This window comes from Eublepharis macularius, chromosome 6, assembly GCF_028583425.1.
Source record: "Eublepharis macularius isolate TG4126 chromosome 6, MPM_Emac_v1.0, whole genome shotgun sequence".
NCBI classification, from domain to species: domain Eukaryota; kingdom Metazoa; phylum Chordata; class Lepidosauria; order Squamata; family Eublepharidae; genus Eublepharis; species Eublepharis macularius.
This window is the reverse complement of record NC_072795.1, coordinates 45,926,591-45,943,296: the sequence shown is the minus strand read 5'-3', so window position 1 is coordinate 45,943,296 and position 16,706 is coordinate 45,926,591. Positions and strand designations below refer to the sequence as shown.

The 16,706-nt window shown below is 42.2% G+C and overlaps 1 protein-coding gene across 3 annotated transcripts in view; it reads right to left on the bottom strand.

Annotated features, from left to right (window-relative positions):
- The window catches only part of PAX3 (paired box 3), a 136,401-nt gene that overhangs the window by 32,012 nt on the left and 87,683 nt on the right, over positions 1 to 16,706 (bottom strand). The gene's annotated exons all lie outside the window — the stretch shown is intronic.

The window sequence follows — 16,706 nt, the reverse complement described above, 5'->3', positions numbered from 1 at the left end:
ACTCTTAGCAGCCTGCTAACCATTCAGATGTCTCCATGAATTCCTGCATTGCTAGGATACAACTTTTAGATTAACTCTAATCTCATCTGCAATCCATTTCAGTGTCTAACCTTTGTGAAGGATTTTTCCCTCTCTCTCAGCCTTCCAGTTCTGACCAGCCAACAGTTTCACAGATTTTATTATTAAAGAACTGCAAAGCCACCATGGCATCTCACAGCACCTTACTCAGAAAGAGGATGAAAGGATTTGAAGTAACCTGCTATTTTTTTCTTAAATAAAATCCCTCAGCAGATTAGTATAATCTGTTGATGCCAAACTGGGGTGGGGGACACATGGGTTGGTAGCATTCCTACTGAAATTAATATATAGCAATAACCAGCTCTGGTTTAAAAAGGCAGGATGAACACACTACTCTGCTGCCCCTTCCACAGCTAGCACTTGATCATACATGAAGCACATCTCACCTATCCAGGTGCTGATTTAACTCAGTGCTGATCCCTCCCATACTATAGTAGTGTCAGTGGAGAGATAGATCATGATTAGAGGTGGGCACAAACCAAAATACGAACCAAAATTCATCATGAACCCGGGCAGTTCATGGTTCGCGAACCAGCAGTTAGTTAAAGCCCATTTCTGACAAACCACCATGAACTTTAGACCGGTTTATTTGGTTCATTGTCACTCCAGACAGCCTGGCGCTAATCAATCAGTGTCCTAGGCGATGGGAGGATGGGCTTTCTGCAGCCCCAGAAGTGACCTTCTGCTGCCCTAGAAGTGACATTTTCTCAAACCAAATGGGACAAGATCGTGAAAGTTCGTGTTTCGTGAAATGTAATGAACCACGAACTGCACAGTTCGGTATTTTCCTGGTTCGTGCACACCTCTAAATCACCACTATCATCACGCCCTTAAAGTGAGGTAGAAAAGGTTCAATTTCAATTTAATGTTTTGTGGTCTTAGGTCTTCCCTTTCCTCTCTAGTGCAGTTGAAATTGCAAGAACACAAAACTGCCAACAATATAATTTTCCAGGCAGTATAAGATTAACCCACCCACCCCCAGCTCTTAATTCTTCTGTCTCTGTTCAAGTTCTCCAAATAGAGTCTTAAGAAGCTCAGAAAGGGTATATATAGCCTCAGAACCATAAAGACCAGAATTCCTTGGAAGGAAAAACCCTCAGAACATTTTCACACATGGCTCTAAAAAGTACCCTTGAGCCCTTTATGTCACTTGTGAATGTTATTGTACCATCAAAAGCAGAGAATAGCCAATTTTTAAACCAATTGCTTCCACCCGTGTAAATATTACAATCACATGATTGAATTAAAAAGAGTTACATTATCATATGTGAAGAGCTTCTTTGTCATATGCCATAAGGACCATTCTCAAAATATGTTACTGAGCATCCTTCTGGCACATGATCAGTTATCAATCAGACTGACTCTCCAATGGAAAAAGATTATTTTGCAGAACTTATTCACCTTTATTTATAACATTAGCCACCTACCCTTCCTTCAAAGAACCCAAAAGAGGCTACCTTTAATTATCACAGCAAATCCTGAGATCTAGATTAGCTCGAGAAAACGTGACTGACCCAGGCAAACTTCCTTCTATCTGTTATACCTTTCAGGAGGAGGAAGAAGAAAGCTAGAAGGATGGCATTTAATCTCTAACTTAATGTGAAGAGGCAGAACATTTCTCCCAGATAACTTAACAGCAGTTTTTGACTACTGCTATATAAAGTGAAACAGAATTGATTCTACATTGTGTGTGCTTTTGAGAAACACATCTGGTCTATGAAGTTTAGTCAAAACATGAGGAAACTTAGAAGATGCTGTATTGTCTAGAGACCCACATAGTGCCTTTCCAGATGATGTTTTTTTGTTTGTACAATAATTACACAGTTGTTACACAGTTGTTACAAGGGATGCAGACATCTTTTCTCAATGCTGTGAAGATACCATATTTTTCTAGGACTCAAAAGCAATGTTTTGTTCCTGAAAATTCCAGTTCTCCTATCTTCAGATTATGGCCATCAGGAATGATGTGTGATATATGGTTAAGTTAATGTTATAAACATTAGGAAAAATACATAATTCTTTCTCTTTCCGAGTACTGAACACTTACAGTGTGATAGCTATGCTACACATATATGTATAAGGGGAGATCTCTGGACAATTACCCCCCTTTTCCTGCTGGAGGGTCATAGACTGGGGGGGGTGAGTGGGGGTCACTGATGTGGGGGTATGCTGGCGCTCATCATTTCTGGTGAAAAAATGGAAGTGACATTGTTATGTTGAGATGATGCTGTAGGATTCACCACAAATCACCCCATAGTTTTTGGCAAATTCTACACACTGCCCCAACAATATGACTTCTGATTTTTTTCCAGAAGTGACATGATGTGTTGCTATGCCTGTCCCTGCCCTGCTGCCCCCCCAATTCCTCCCAGTAGGCTGCTGACTGAGGCTGGCAACTTTATGTCTGAATGTACAGCAAGAACTGATTAACAACTATGGGATATTTTTGAATTTTTCAGTTCTGCTATTTTGATCTCCAAATCCTCCTTTCAATATAGTTTCTTCCTTGTGCAAATATAATCCATGATTTTTTATTTTCATGCCAGTTTCTGTTTCCTCACACTAAATTTTCAACACGATTTATGTGTTAATAAATTAGAACTATATTCTAAGTGGGGACCTGCAAGGACGTTACAAGGGGCATATAATTTCTCTCTCCCCCACTGTTAGCTCTTTCCCTTCCATGAAAGCCTTCATAGCTTCTTCTCTTTTCCTGTTTACTTCTCTCCTTCCCACCAACATATCTTTATCTATCTTCTGATTTCTCTCCTTCTCTCCCCTTGGCAACCTCTACCAAGGAAAAATATACATATGCGGTGCTGGCTGCTGGGCAAAACCCAGTTGCATGTTGCTGGCCTCTGGGTCTAACTGTACGATGAGGAATACACAAGAACTTGCGGGGGGGGGGACTTCATTTCCCTCTGTATCCCCCACACTAAGTCCTTCTCTTGGCAGCCCTCATACTCCCTCCTCTTTTCCTGTATTCTTCTTTCCTTCCCAGTCACCAACAAACCTTCCTTTATCTGTCCCACCAGTCTTCAGCTTTATTCATCATTTTTTACTTTATTTATACTCCACCCTTCTCCACAAAAGGAAACCAAAGCAGCTTTCATCTTTCTCTCCCCTCCATTTTATTCTCATGTCAACCCTGTGGAGTATTTTAGGAAGTGAGCTTCTGGGGCAGAGTGTGGATTTAAGCCTAACCCTAATCCGAAACTCTCGCCTCTACACCACAGTGGCTGTTGTGAGGTGGCTGCTGTGTATTGTTGCAAACAGCCAGGCCTTGCTGAGTCAAGCAAGTCACATGGTAGCAAATCACTGGGTGGTTGCTGTCAGGCCTGGCCCCAATGAGTCCTCCCTCAAAAGTCAAAATAGCCCTGGAAAGGGCTCTGTCCCTTCTACCCTGCATTTTGCTGACAGAAACCAAGGCTTGAAGGCTGGCATTACTGTTATGGTTGCCTAGCAATGGCTGCTGAGGGCAGCTACAGGTGCTGCTTCTGTCATATGGAGGGTTTTAACTCACAAAGTATTTTTACAGGTTCATATTTTTCTGCAAACATGGACCTTTTCTCATTTTTGTAGAAAAATCTATCTTGACTTTCCATGGCCCTAGTCTCTGGATGTAAAGTATCTACAGATGGGGCCACAGTGAGAAAATTAAATAAATGAACAAATTCTGCAAGAACTTGTCGGAAGACATCTCATTTTCCCCTCCACTATTTCCTCTTTCCCTTTTCTAAAGGTCCTCATAACCTTTAACCTTCTCCTGCTTCCTTTTCCCCTTTTCACTCACCAGCCAATCCAACCTTTATCAGCCTCCGCCCCATTTTCATCTTTCCCACCTTCCCTCCTCCTAAAAACTGGGAAAACTTTGGCCTTGATGCCTTGAGGGGCTTAAAACACCCCCAAAACAACAGTGCACACTGTGTGCAGGTGCTACATACCTGCACAAGCCAGATCAGCCCCATGAAGCCCAGGTGGCATCTGGAATGGTGGGGCCTATTCCACCCCATCCCCCACCACTCCAGTACATATGAAGCAGGCTAGCAGGAAGGGAAGGAAATCAGTAGTGGGACAACCCTTGTCTCTTCCTCCTGGAGCAGCTCAAAGTCTCTGTGGAGACAGCAGACGTGCCAAGATAGTGGGGAAGGCAACTCCCTGGACTCTCCCACCTTCTTACTCCCCCACCACAAAGGAATCCATTTTACAGGTAATCTTTGCTCCTTAAAAATTGCCTGTAAAATAGTGGCAGGGGCTGCAGCAGTGGGGAGAAAATAAGCTCTGACTTACAAAGGGAAGAGGGAAGGAATGGGTGAAAGAACTGGGTTACCGGGTGCATGCATGAGGGAGTTAGGCAAGAGTGATGGGGCAAAAGAGTTGTGGGTGGCAGGGGCAGGGGGCAAAAGAGTTACAGAGAAGGTTGGATGGGTAGCACAAGGCACTTTTCCTCTACCCCCTTCCAAAAAGCCTTCCATTTTGCCCCTTCCATCTCAATGAACCTTCCCCTTTGCCCATATAAAACACCTGCTTCAGTCCACCTCCCTCCCCACACCCACCCCTTCCTCTTTGCCCAAAGGGCCCTTCCCCTTTGGAGGTGGCAAAGGGGAAGTCTCTCTGCAAGGGAGGAGGGCTGCAAGCATAACATCCTGCAATTTTTGTGGGTCCCCACTTGTATGTATTAATGATTAACATTTTATGTATAAATTCATAATTTATATTGCTTATAAAAACTATATAATGTACAAATACTTTTCCCACACACACAAAATCTATAAAATCATAAGCAAAAACTAGAGTCATAAAAGTGTTGAAATATAAACAAATATAAAAATATAGGGTATATTTGCTCATTTGTACTGTGCATTGCTACAGCGGTTTGGAAGTAACTTAAAACCGAAATCAGAATTCAGCTTACAGACAATCATTCAAATCCTCAACAAAAACACTTCATTCCTTCCCTCTGTTGCCTGAGACAGCATTGCCAGAGAACATACTAAGATTAAATCAGAAATAAGCCAAAGCATTCAAACATTACCAAAAAATCTGAGTTCAGATCCTGGTTGGATGGTCCCTAAAGTTAGTGGAGTTATTCAGACAGTGGAGATATTCAGACAGTCAAACAAACCATAAAACAAGGTTTGGGGCCATTTCCACACAGGTTATTTGCCCCAGGTTCAACGCTGTTGGGAACTGGTGCTCTTTCCCCTCCCCCCCAACAGTATCTGCTCTGAGCCTGCGTTGCAGGGAGAACGGACTATATGTCTAATAAATAAATAAATAAATAAATAAATAAATAAATAAATAAATAAATCATGGTGCATTTCTGCACCTCCTGGTGTTTCCCCGGATTTCCTCTGATCTTTCTCAAACTTGCTTTGGTATGGAAAGACTGTAATAAAGCTCAGGTGGTTGCTGTGTAAGTGGGAAAGTTTCCCACCCATGTGGCTAGTGTTGCCATTGCCAAGTTCCAAGTAGTAGGAACAAAAAGAGGGGTTCCTCCGAGTACTACACTAAACAGGAAAAAAGGGAGGGGAAGAAGCCCCTTAACATGGGAAAGGAGTTCTATAAAATACCAATAATTTTTATAAATTTTTATCTGTTTAAGAAAGTTCAAGTGCTAAAGTGCTAGATACATGCAATAAATATACATATCCAGTAAATACAATAAGTAAATATAAATAGGTCCTATCCAAGAAGTTTTACAAACACCAACGGATGTATAAATTTGCTGTAGAGTCCCACTTATTTCAGAAATATTCTTAAAGTGCAATGTTGCAATTCCTGCTGATAAGGCAAACTGTCAAAATGAACTTTGGAAAGTAAGTAACTTGTTAAAAGTTTTCCACAAAACTTTTTTCTGTTTTACAGGTACAGACAGTGAGCTTGAGGATTCTTCAAGATGATAATTGCTTTGTGGCTGCTGAAAGGCGGAGCCTAATGGGCTTTGCTAGCATTTATTTCTATCCCATTTCATAGCCAAACTTTCTCAAAGGCTCACAACACTAACATATCAACCAAGCATTTCAACAAACTTTCTCATAGCACCCAGTTGGTGTGATGATGATGAAACAGGATAGAAATAAATGCTGGCATACTGGATATGTATATTTATTACATGTATCTAGCACTTTAGCACTTGCACTTTCTTAATCATAAAAAATTATAAAAATTATTGGTATTAAATAGAACTCCTTTCCTCTGTTAAGGGGCTCCTTCCCCCCCCCCTTTTTCTTATCTAGTGTAACCTCCAGGTAGAGGCTGGAGATCTTCCAGAATTACAACTGATCTTGAGGCCATAGATATCAGTTCCCCTGGAGAAAATGGCTACTTTGGAGGGTGGACTCTGTGGCATTATACCCTACTGGGTCCCCCCACCAAACTCCACCCTTCTAGGATTTATTCCCAAAATCTACAGGAATTTCCCAACCTGGAATAGGCAACTCTCAATGTGGTGGGCCTTTTCCCTGTCCCTGTGGTGGCCACCCTCCCTACCACCCACCCACACACACACACACACACACACACACACACAGAGGAATTGCTGGTCATCATGAACCGCAAGAATAAATTGATTGATTGATTGATCACCAGTTGGAAGTGTTTTTGTTGTTAAAAATAATTTATATTGTATGATTATAGCAATACACCTTTATAACAATCTGTGTATCAGTTCTCTGGATTCTCAGCTTTCATTTTCTTAAAAATGTCTCTATAAAAATAACAGTGTGCTTATATATCACTCTTCTAGACAAGATTAGTGCCCCCACTCAAAGAGGTGAACAAAGTCAGTGTTGTTGTTATTATCCCCACAATACAGCTCAGGAGCTGAGGCTGAGAGGAGTGGCTTACCCAAGGCTACCTGCTGAGCACAAGGCAGAAATGGGATTCCAACCAGCAGAGTGCTGATTCTCAATCCAACTGTGTAACCACTATGTTACATCACCCTTTCATGCAAAGACAGAAGGAGAAAAACATATAATGGTATATTATTATATAACATTATATTGATCTAATCGCCAATTTTTTAAAAAACTGAAAAAGTCCCAGAGGACCACAGCAGGGAGGGGATAGTTAGAAGCAACTGGAGCAGAGAAGCCAAAACCCCATTGCTGCTTCACTTTACTGGCAGCCACAGCAGCAACTGGGAAACCACACAAATCTATTCTCAGGTGGAAACCACCATGATGTATAAACTGAGCCAACATAATAGCCTAAAAACCACCCATTGTACACATAATTGTGACCTTACTGAATTTTCATTGTGCAGGGGCACAATGAATATAAACACTATTCGGTACATGAAAGAACAGAACGATGCAAAGGAGCAGAAATATAGTGATCTCTCCAGTTTACGTCTATTACACAAAATAAGGTCCAGCCAAAGGTAAGTAATTTATAGTCAGTCTGATTTTAATGGAAGAGATATGTTTGCTCTCCAATCTCCCCCATGGAACTCCATGGAATGTAATCCAGCTTTGGCTGGATCATGTCCTACTCTTTAAAAAAAATGTTCATCTGTTCTCACACATATACACTCTTCCCCTAGTGATCTTTGAATCTGAACTATCTCACAGAAGAAAAAGAAAGAGGAGTGCCATCAGTCTCCATAAATATCAAGTACAGAACAGTCAGACTCCACAGGATTACAAATTCCTCCTTTAAGAATGGGAGGCGAAACCTCTAAGCACCAACAACCAGTGGAATAGCCATGAAGTTTAATTAAAGAAGGAATTACAGAATTAGAGAGCAGTTCTTTGTCCCTTAACCCCTCATGACCCATTTGGTGGCCCCAGGAAACACTTCATCCAAGTTAACTCTATTATACACAAAATCTTTGCACAATTTCATAGGGATTTGGTCACATGGAATTCTGTAATTATCAGTTCCCCAAACAACATTAGAAAAAGGAGACATGCTTAGGCGAAACACTGAACAATAAATAATACACACAAACACTCAGTTTGTTCATTGTTTCTCCTCTCAGCGGGATGTTTCATTTGAATAATTAAAGAAGCAAAACATGACAGCCATTTAAAATCCATATATTTATTACAAATACAGTACAATTCAATTTACAACTATTTGAATAGGACATTTTTCTCTGGGCTTCAAAGACGTGGCTTCATTAGTAAACATTCAGTGTTATAAAATTTAGGCAATTCAATGCTCTACTTGCACTCTTTCATACCACAGTTTTTAACTGCTATAATATAATGATGAATTGCTTCAAACACATCACTTTTCCATATATCTCTTGATTCACATTTTCTACTGCTCATTGTCTGTCCCAAGCTGTTACTATCCACACAGCTGGGCAGGATTTAATGTTTAATGGAAGTTCAGAATATTTTATGACTTCTACAATTTTTCAACCAATGGAGAAGATGCTGCAACATGCCACCCAAGATTTCTGCTTGTAAACAATACAGTACCTTATCTTCTTTTATTTGGCTGGCAAAATTCATTTTGCTTTATTAAGGAAGCTGGATGTCACAAATTTGCTAGCATGGAATGGATTCTAAAATTCTGATTAATTTATAGTACGAGCCTTACAAGAGTTATTTTTATTGATATATTTATTTGCGTTATTTATAGTCCACCTTTCTCACTGAGATTCGACAGACTACACAGAGTGGGTCAGTACACCTTTCTAAATCCATTAAAATCAATTGGCTTGGAAGGATGCAACTCCACTTAAGTTACTTTTAAAGGTTACAAGGAAATCTAGGTAGAATTTAATAGATAGATAGATAGATAGATAGATAGATAGATAGATAGATAGATAGATAGATAGATAGATAGATAGATAGATAGATAGATAGATAGATAGATAGATAGATAGATAGATAGATAGATAGATAGATAGATAGATAGATAGATAGATAGATAGATAGATAGATAGATAGATAGATAGATAGGGCATGCAACTAGACCACATGGAAGCATTGGCTAATTTCAGCTCTTTGCTCTCAGACGATGAACTTCTTGTTCCATAAAACAAATACACCTATTTTCCTCTTTCAAATGTTGGAAGATATGTAGTGGGCCTCTTGCCTGCTTTCTGTTCTGAAGTAGCCTTTTTGTAGTGAAATCTATGTGAGTGACCTCTATCATGTTTACTCGGGTGCAAGGCAGTAGGAGGAGTGCAAGTAAGGCTGATACCCCCTCGCGGGCTCACAGTAAATGACAAATGACACTTTCCCTTTGTGATCTTTGGGATTTTTTGTTGACTTATTTGGCGGCTTTTGTTGAGTCCTTAGAAATGGCCTGTGGCTGAGGCCTATTCTACCAATTTCCACGCTCCATCTGTGGTATCCATCAACAGGGCCTTTTTACCCGCATTCAGGGCTCTGACACCTGCCTAGCAGGATGCAAGAGACACAAAGAAAACTGAAGTGGATGAGAAGGGGGGGGGGATTGTGTGAATTTCTTTCTCTTTTTTTTAACAAGAGGTTGAACTGGATGCTCTATAGGGGTTAATCCATGTCTCTTCAGTCCAGAGACTTTAGCACCTGGACGCTTCCTTTCAATATTTTATTTTACCAGCCATAGAAAAGCTAGTGATATTTTAAAATTTAAAACAATAAATATATAACCTTAGTATTTTTAACTCACACATACAGAAAAGCTGTCACAGAGAATACCTCAGAAACTTTCTAATAAATCACATTTGGCATAGGTGCTACGAGCTGTAGTTCTGTGTTGTTTTTAGATCCTTGTTTATCTTAACCAAAAGGTTTCCCCAGCTGCTGTTTAAACAATAGAGAAATGTGCTTAAGAGTCTTTTACTACCACTGGAGAGGAGGAAGGGGCAGGGAAAAACATCATGAGAAAAATAAAATGGCCTCTGAACTATTTTGTAACAAGCATTTCCATTTAAGGAAACATTCCCAGTGGAATCTTAAAACATAATTAAGAATTTAGAGCCAACCACTCCACAGAGCTTCTTCCCAGCCCAGGGCCGCTTCTGCTTCTTCTTTCTTTCCCCTCCTCCCACCAGTAATACTCTGCCATGCCTCTCCTCAGCCTCTTTTGAAAACTCAGATTCACAGCAAGGGGTCATTAAAAAGAAAATAAACCCCTGCCAGGTCTGGGCTAATCAAAATAGTACAAATAAATTCTGACACTTAGCAACTCCCCAAGTGCTCGCAATCCTGGGAGGAGTGCACAGATTACTTATGAATATGGTAGGCAGCAGGAGACAAATTCAGAAGGTCTAATGTCAGTATGCAGCCACCTGTGTAATGTGGTCGCCTCCCCACATACATTATTATATGTTTGTTTAAGATAAGGATATAGGAACTCATTTTGCAGCATGCTGTAATGCCTTATTCACTTCATCTAGCTGTTTAAATTCCTTGAACAACCGATTGAGACTTCCATTTTAATCCCACATCTGTATGATATTTCTTTAATTGCAGATTTGAGGCTACGATTTCCCAAGCTCTTGCTTAAAGATGCTCATTCTGAGCTACTGATGACACAGCTCAGCTTGTTTTTCATATTCTGTTGCCCAATACTGTTACTTTTATTTTATTTTGTTGTTTTATTGTATTGGTTTTACATTATCATCTCGGGCAGGGTTTTTTTTAATATCATAGAAAATAAATCAGAGATGGGCAGGTAAATCAGAGGGCTCCAAATGGCCAGTGACTGCTTTGCAGGGAATGACCTGCCATCTGCTAGGATCTTACAAAGAAAGCTTAGCTTGAACCTTGGTCTTATATAGCAAGGCATTTCTTAGGTTCATAAGCAAGAGGGCAGATTCAGGATCATTAGAATCACTTAACAGAGATTAGTTATGCCTTTACTGTCAAGAAATCTTTAAAAAACACACACATACATAAACAGAATGCATGGTTTCTAGCGGAAGGTACCCCACAAGACTAAAGTCAGCACACCCTGGCAATTATACATCTTAAAAGTGAATAAACTATAAAATGTAATTTAATTTAAAATAGCCAGACAGATGGAGACAAGCACACTAGTACACATATTCACAGGAATTTAAATAAGCTATTTCCATAGGATTTCATGGCTGTATTTTTGTAAGCTTCAGTATGCAAAACATACCTTTCTCTACCTCATGGAAAGCACAGATTTTGATCCAATGCCTGTTTCTGTCATAATGAAATGAATGTTAAGTAGGTTTAACTGTCATTTGGGTTATGTACACGAATATTTACAGTTAGTTACTCTAAGTTAATATCTAAAATAGTTTTAATGGCCCAATCTACCCAAGTTGAAAGCTGTTTCTGCCACCTGTATAATCCCTTCCTTCCTCAAAGCTTAGGTTGGCTTACATGTGGTTCCTGAACACTGCTCCATTTAGGTAATGGCCTATTCAACTTCAGAGGCAGAACTCCATCTATCAGGGCTCATTTTGGGAGAGAATGCACTGGAATGGCATTCCAGAAGATTCAAAAAGAGATCACGTGGGTGGTTGCCCTGCCCAAGTGATTCCTCTTCCTCCTCGCTGCCTCCCCGCTGCCCATTCTTTAGCAGCAGGCGGCAGCGGAGGCAGCAGCAGCAGCAGGTAGGAAGCCAGGGGGTGCCATGGAGGGCCTCTGGCACCACTGTGGCTTGTGGGCTGGTCAAGGTGGCACATGGCACGCAGCCCACAGCAGCCTCTGGAGCAGGCCCTGCAGACAGCAGCCACCACTGCGGCCTGCATGGCCCATCCTCCCAACTTGCAGGATGGTCAAGGCAGTGCATGGCCCGCAGCGGCCTCCAGAGCAGACCCCACGGCCAGCCACCACCATTGCGGCCTGTGCGGCCCATTGTCCCAGCTGTGGGGCAGTTGAGGCAGCTCGTGGCTGCCTCCGGAGCAGGCCCACAGCCAGCCACTGCCGCTGCAGCCTGCGCGGCCCGTCATCCCCGCCTGTGGGGTGGTTGAGGCAGCCCGTGGCCTGCAGAGGCCTCTGGAGCAGGACCCGCAGCCAGCCACCCCCGCTGGCCTGTGCAGGCATTCCTCTAGGCCAGCAAGCAGTGAGTACATCTCCCCCCCCCTTCTGTGTTTTGTTGGTTTGTTGTCTGTGGTGAGCTGCTCTAATCTGTCTAGAAAAGCATAGACTGTACCTCCCCATATGCCACTTGCAACATTAATTTTTTTTAAAAAATCAGTGATGTCAAGGGGTGTGGCATATGCTAATGAGTTATGCTAATGAGTTCCTGTAGCTCTTTTTCTATTAAATGACCCCTGCCATCTATCATATACTGTTTGACCATTCTGATAAAGTGTTTAGATGTGGTGATAAAGCAGACTAATGTAAAAAAAAACCCTGTAATTATGGAAACTTGATATAGATTTTATTATGTATACACATTTTCTATGGCTGAATTCAGATCAAGAGTCCTGCTCCTGGATCTCTCCAGAAAAAGAAAGTTAAGTACTTCAGTAAATATTGCCGCTGATGGGCTCTTATGTAATTTCTTCCAAAAGTAAATCTCCAAAACCAAAGTATTACACTGAAAATGGCATTATTTTGAGGATACTTCTTGACTAGAGGTGGGCATGAACTGTTAAAAAAACAGACCGTGCGGTTCGTGGTTCATGTGTTTCCACGAACCACAAAATTCCATGAACTGGGGCAAGTTCGCAAACCAGGAGATCCCCGACAAGCAGCTGATCGATGAGTGTTGTGGGTTTTCCAGGCTGTATTGCCGTGGTCTTGGCATTGTAGTTCCTGACGTTTCGCCAGCAGCTGTGGCTGGCATCTTCAGAGGTGTAGCACCAAAAGACAGAGATCTCTCAGTGTCACAGTGTGGAAAAGATGTTGGCAGGTCATTTATATCTACTCAGGAGGGGTGGGGTTGAGCTGAGTCATCCTGTAAGAGTTTCCCAGGGTGTGGAATGCTAATGGCGGGAGGCTTCACTGTATCCTGAGGAGGTTCTTTTGCATATGGATTGGTGCTTGATGTGCTAATCTTCTCTGCAGGGCTATTGTCGGGTGTAGAGTGTTTTGTTAGCCTGGTGTTTTTCAGAACTGGACACCATGCTCTGTTCATTCTTAAGGTTTCTTCTTTCCTGTTGAAGTTTTGCTTATGCTTGTGAATTTCAATGGCTTCCCTGTGCAGTCTGACAAAGTAGTTGGAAGTGTTGTCCAGTATTTTGGTGTCCTGGAATAAGATACTGTGCCCTGTTTGAGTTAGGCTATGTTCAACCACTGCTGATTTTTCAGGTTGTCCAAGTCTGCAGTGTCTTTCATGTTCTTTTATTCTTGTCTGGATGCTACGCTTTGTGGTCCCAATGTAAACTTGTCCACAGCTGCAGGGTATACGGTATACTCCTGCAGAGGTGAGGGGGTCTCTACTGTCTTTTGCTGATCGTAGCATCTGTTCTATTTTTCGGGTCTGAATACTGCTTGAAGGTTATGCTTTTTCATAAGCTTTCCCATCTGACCAGTAATTCCTTTGATATATGGCAAAAACACTTTTCCTGTAGGAGACTGTTTTTCCTTGGTTGTTTGATTCATCCTGGGTTTGATTGCTCTTCGGATTTCATTTCTGGAGTAGCCATTTGCCTGAAGTGCGTGGTTTAGATGATTAATTTCCTCATTGAGAAAGTTAGGCTCACATATCCATCTTGCACGATCCACTAATGTTTTCATTATGCCTCTTTTCTGTCGGGGGTGGTGATTGGAGTTTTTGTGTAAGTACCGATCAGTGTGAGTTGGTTTCCTGTAGACCTTGTGACCTAACTGAAAGTTTGCTTTGCGGATGACCAAGGTATCCAGAAATGGGAGTTTTCCCTCGATTTCTTTCTCCATTGTGAATTGTATGTTCAGGTGGATGTTGTTGTTGTCTCCTACAGGAAAAGAACCTCCTCAGGATACAGTGAAGCCTCCCGCCATTAGCATTCCACACCCTGGGAAACTCTTACAGGATGACTCAGCTCAACCCCACCCCTCCTGAGTAGATATAAATGACCTGCCAACATCTTTTCCACACTGTGACACTGAGAGATCTCTGTCTTTTGGTGCTACACCTCTGAAGATACCAGCCACAGCTGCTGGCAAAACATCAGGAACTACAATGCCGAGACCACGGCAATACAGCCCGGAAAACCCACAACAACCATCGTTCTCCGGCCGTGAAAGCCTTCGACAATACATCAAGCAGCTGATCATTTAAACATCTGTGCCCTCCACCCTGTGTTTGACTGGCAGCAGCCCCAGCCTTTCCTGATCGATCTGTGGCTACTCACCTGCTCCTGCCCTGCCCTGCCTCAGCTTCTGAAGCCCATTTGAAGGGCATGGCTGGCTGGCCTCCACCCTTGCCTGCTGCCTGGCCGCCACAGGTGCACTGCCAGGCTGCTCTGCCCTCCTGCCACCTGGCTCCAACATCAGGCTGCCTGCCACTCTCCCAGGCCCACTGGCAGCCGAGCACACCTCCTGCCAGACCCTCCTCCCTGGCCCATGGCAGCATGCAGTAGGCAACAGTCCACTCCCAAGTCACCACCTGGCTGTGCTCCCTAGCTGCCACAGTGCTTGCCAGCTCACTCACGGGCCACGCTGCCTGCCAGCTGGCCCATGCGGCACTCTTCTCCGCCTCCCTGCTGGTTAGCGGGGCTTCCCCAACCGTCTCCCAGCCGGCCCATGGGGCTTCCCCTGTGCTCCCTGCTGCCTCCCAGCTGGTGTTCAGGGGGGTGGCAGAGCCAGCAGCGTCCCCTTATCAGGCCACCGGTGGTTGCCCAGGTGAGTCCGGGGTGGGACTGAGCTGCTGGCTGCAGATACAGCCATTGCCATCTCCAATGTTATAATACACATAGTAAAAGGTGAGGGGATATATATATTTAGTTGAGACATACTGTTTAGATGACTCATTGTGCCTTTGATATCTACCCTTGAACCCAGCTAATTTTGTAATCAGTTGCTTTAATCACTTTTCACATAGGTGATGCTAACTACACAGGCACAGAAAGAACAAACACAAAGACTAGGCAATTTAATCTATCCAATGTCTAATTGTTTAAAGGATGCATCTAACTTCATAGGCACAAGTCAAGATGAACAGCCAGGTATGGCATGTTGTATGCAAGTCAGTCCATTTAATAATCTGAATGACTATGATCCTGGGATATCCAGGTCAGTGTGATGGTTTAGTTCTTGGACTGGGCAAAAACAGCCAACCAAGCAGCTGCCTTACATACACAAAGCTGTTTGGTATAGTGCTATGTTCTAGGCCAAAGGTCATCAACGTTTTGGGACTGTATCTCTGGAATTTTGAGGCAGGGTGGCAGTTACCACTACAAAATGGCTACCATAGGAGGCAGAACCAAGCACAAAATGGCTACCACAAGAGGTGAAGCTAAGCATCCTCTTGGTTATTTTAGTGTTCCCAGGCTCCCACTCATAATAGCTCCCAGACTCCCATAGGTCCTGTTTACAGGATCCCAGATCCTTCTCAAGTGAGCATTGGGCAAGTTCTAGGCCAAAAGCCCCTTTATCTATGTGAAAGCCGTCAGTCATTGTTTCTCATTCATGATGGCCACGCCTACTTTTCTGAAGCACATGGTAGATGTCTAGGAAAGTGTCTGTGGGTTTCATGGTGTCCACAAGCACTATGCTGGGGGAACTCTGCTCTAAACAAATTTGGTATTAAGTGTTAAAACAGTCCAATAGTTGAGGGGTTCATTCAATTTTACCTGGTGCCCATATTCACTACAAATTTTTCAGAGTATCTATTTGTGATTTTGCAGGCTCTGCTTCTTTTTCATTTCTCTTTTGCATTACAATACGTTACATACATGTAAGTTTTTTTTCTCCTTTTCTCCAATAACTGAGATGTAGTTATAGCTTGAGAAACATTTCAGAAGGAATCAAGCTAGGTATATCATTAAATTCTAATCAGTCATTTTTTAATTTTCGTTTTTAAAAGTTCTTACTTCTAGCTAGATAATTGGAAGTTGGTTGATAAAATTTTTTCTGAACTTGTTTAATTCCATTTTTCTCATGAATTAATTCATGGCTAGTAAAGTTTACTATCTGTAACAGAACACCTCATAGATCTGGAGAGTTCACCATAGTTTTTCACAGGTTTTTCTTGATGTTGTGATCTTCATCCTGTATATGTTTAAAAACATTGAAGTGGCATCTAATATGAAAAAAAATTCTTCTTACATGATGATGATGGAGATTGCCCCCAAGTCACAACTGACTTATGGCAACCCCTTCTAGGTTTTCATGGCAAGAGATTAACAGAGGGGGTTTGCCATTGCCTGCCTCTGAAACCCTGGTCTTCATTGGAGGTCTCCCATCCAATTATTAGCCAAGGCCAAACATGCTTAGCTTCTGATATTAGATAAGATCTGGCTCACCCAGGCTACCTAGGTCAGGGCTTTCTTTATATAGGTGCTTGTAATATCTTGAGTTCATGGACATTGCTGGGATCTACTCTTGATGTTAGGATCCTTACAAGTGTTCATCTAGACACTGCCACTACACATAGTTGCAAGCTAAATCTTCCTTAGTGAAATTTCTGGACCTATCTCATGCTGATGTTCTACGAAAGAACAATATTGGTACTTCTCAGGATGCTTTCACCCACTTTACACAGGTCCAATCTAGGCACTGGTGTTTTTTTTCTCCAGGGAATTCCATTTTAGCCAGTCCATAATAAGTATTACA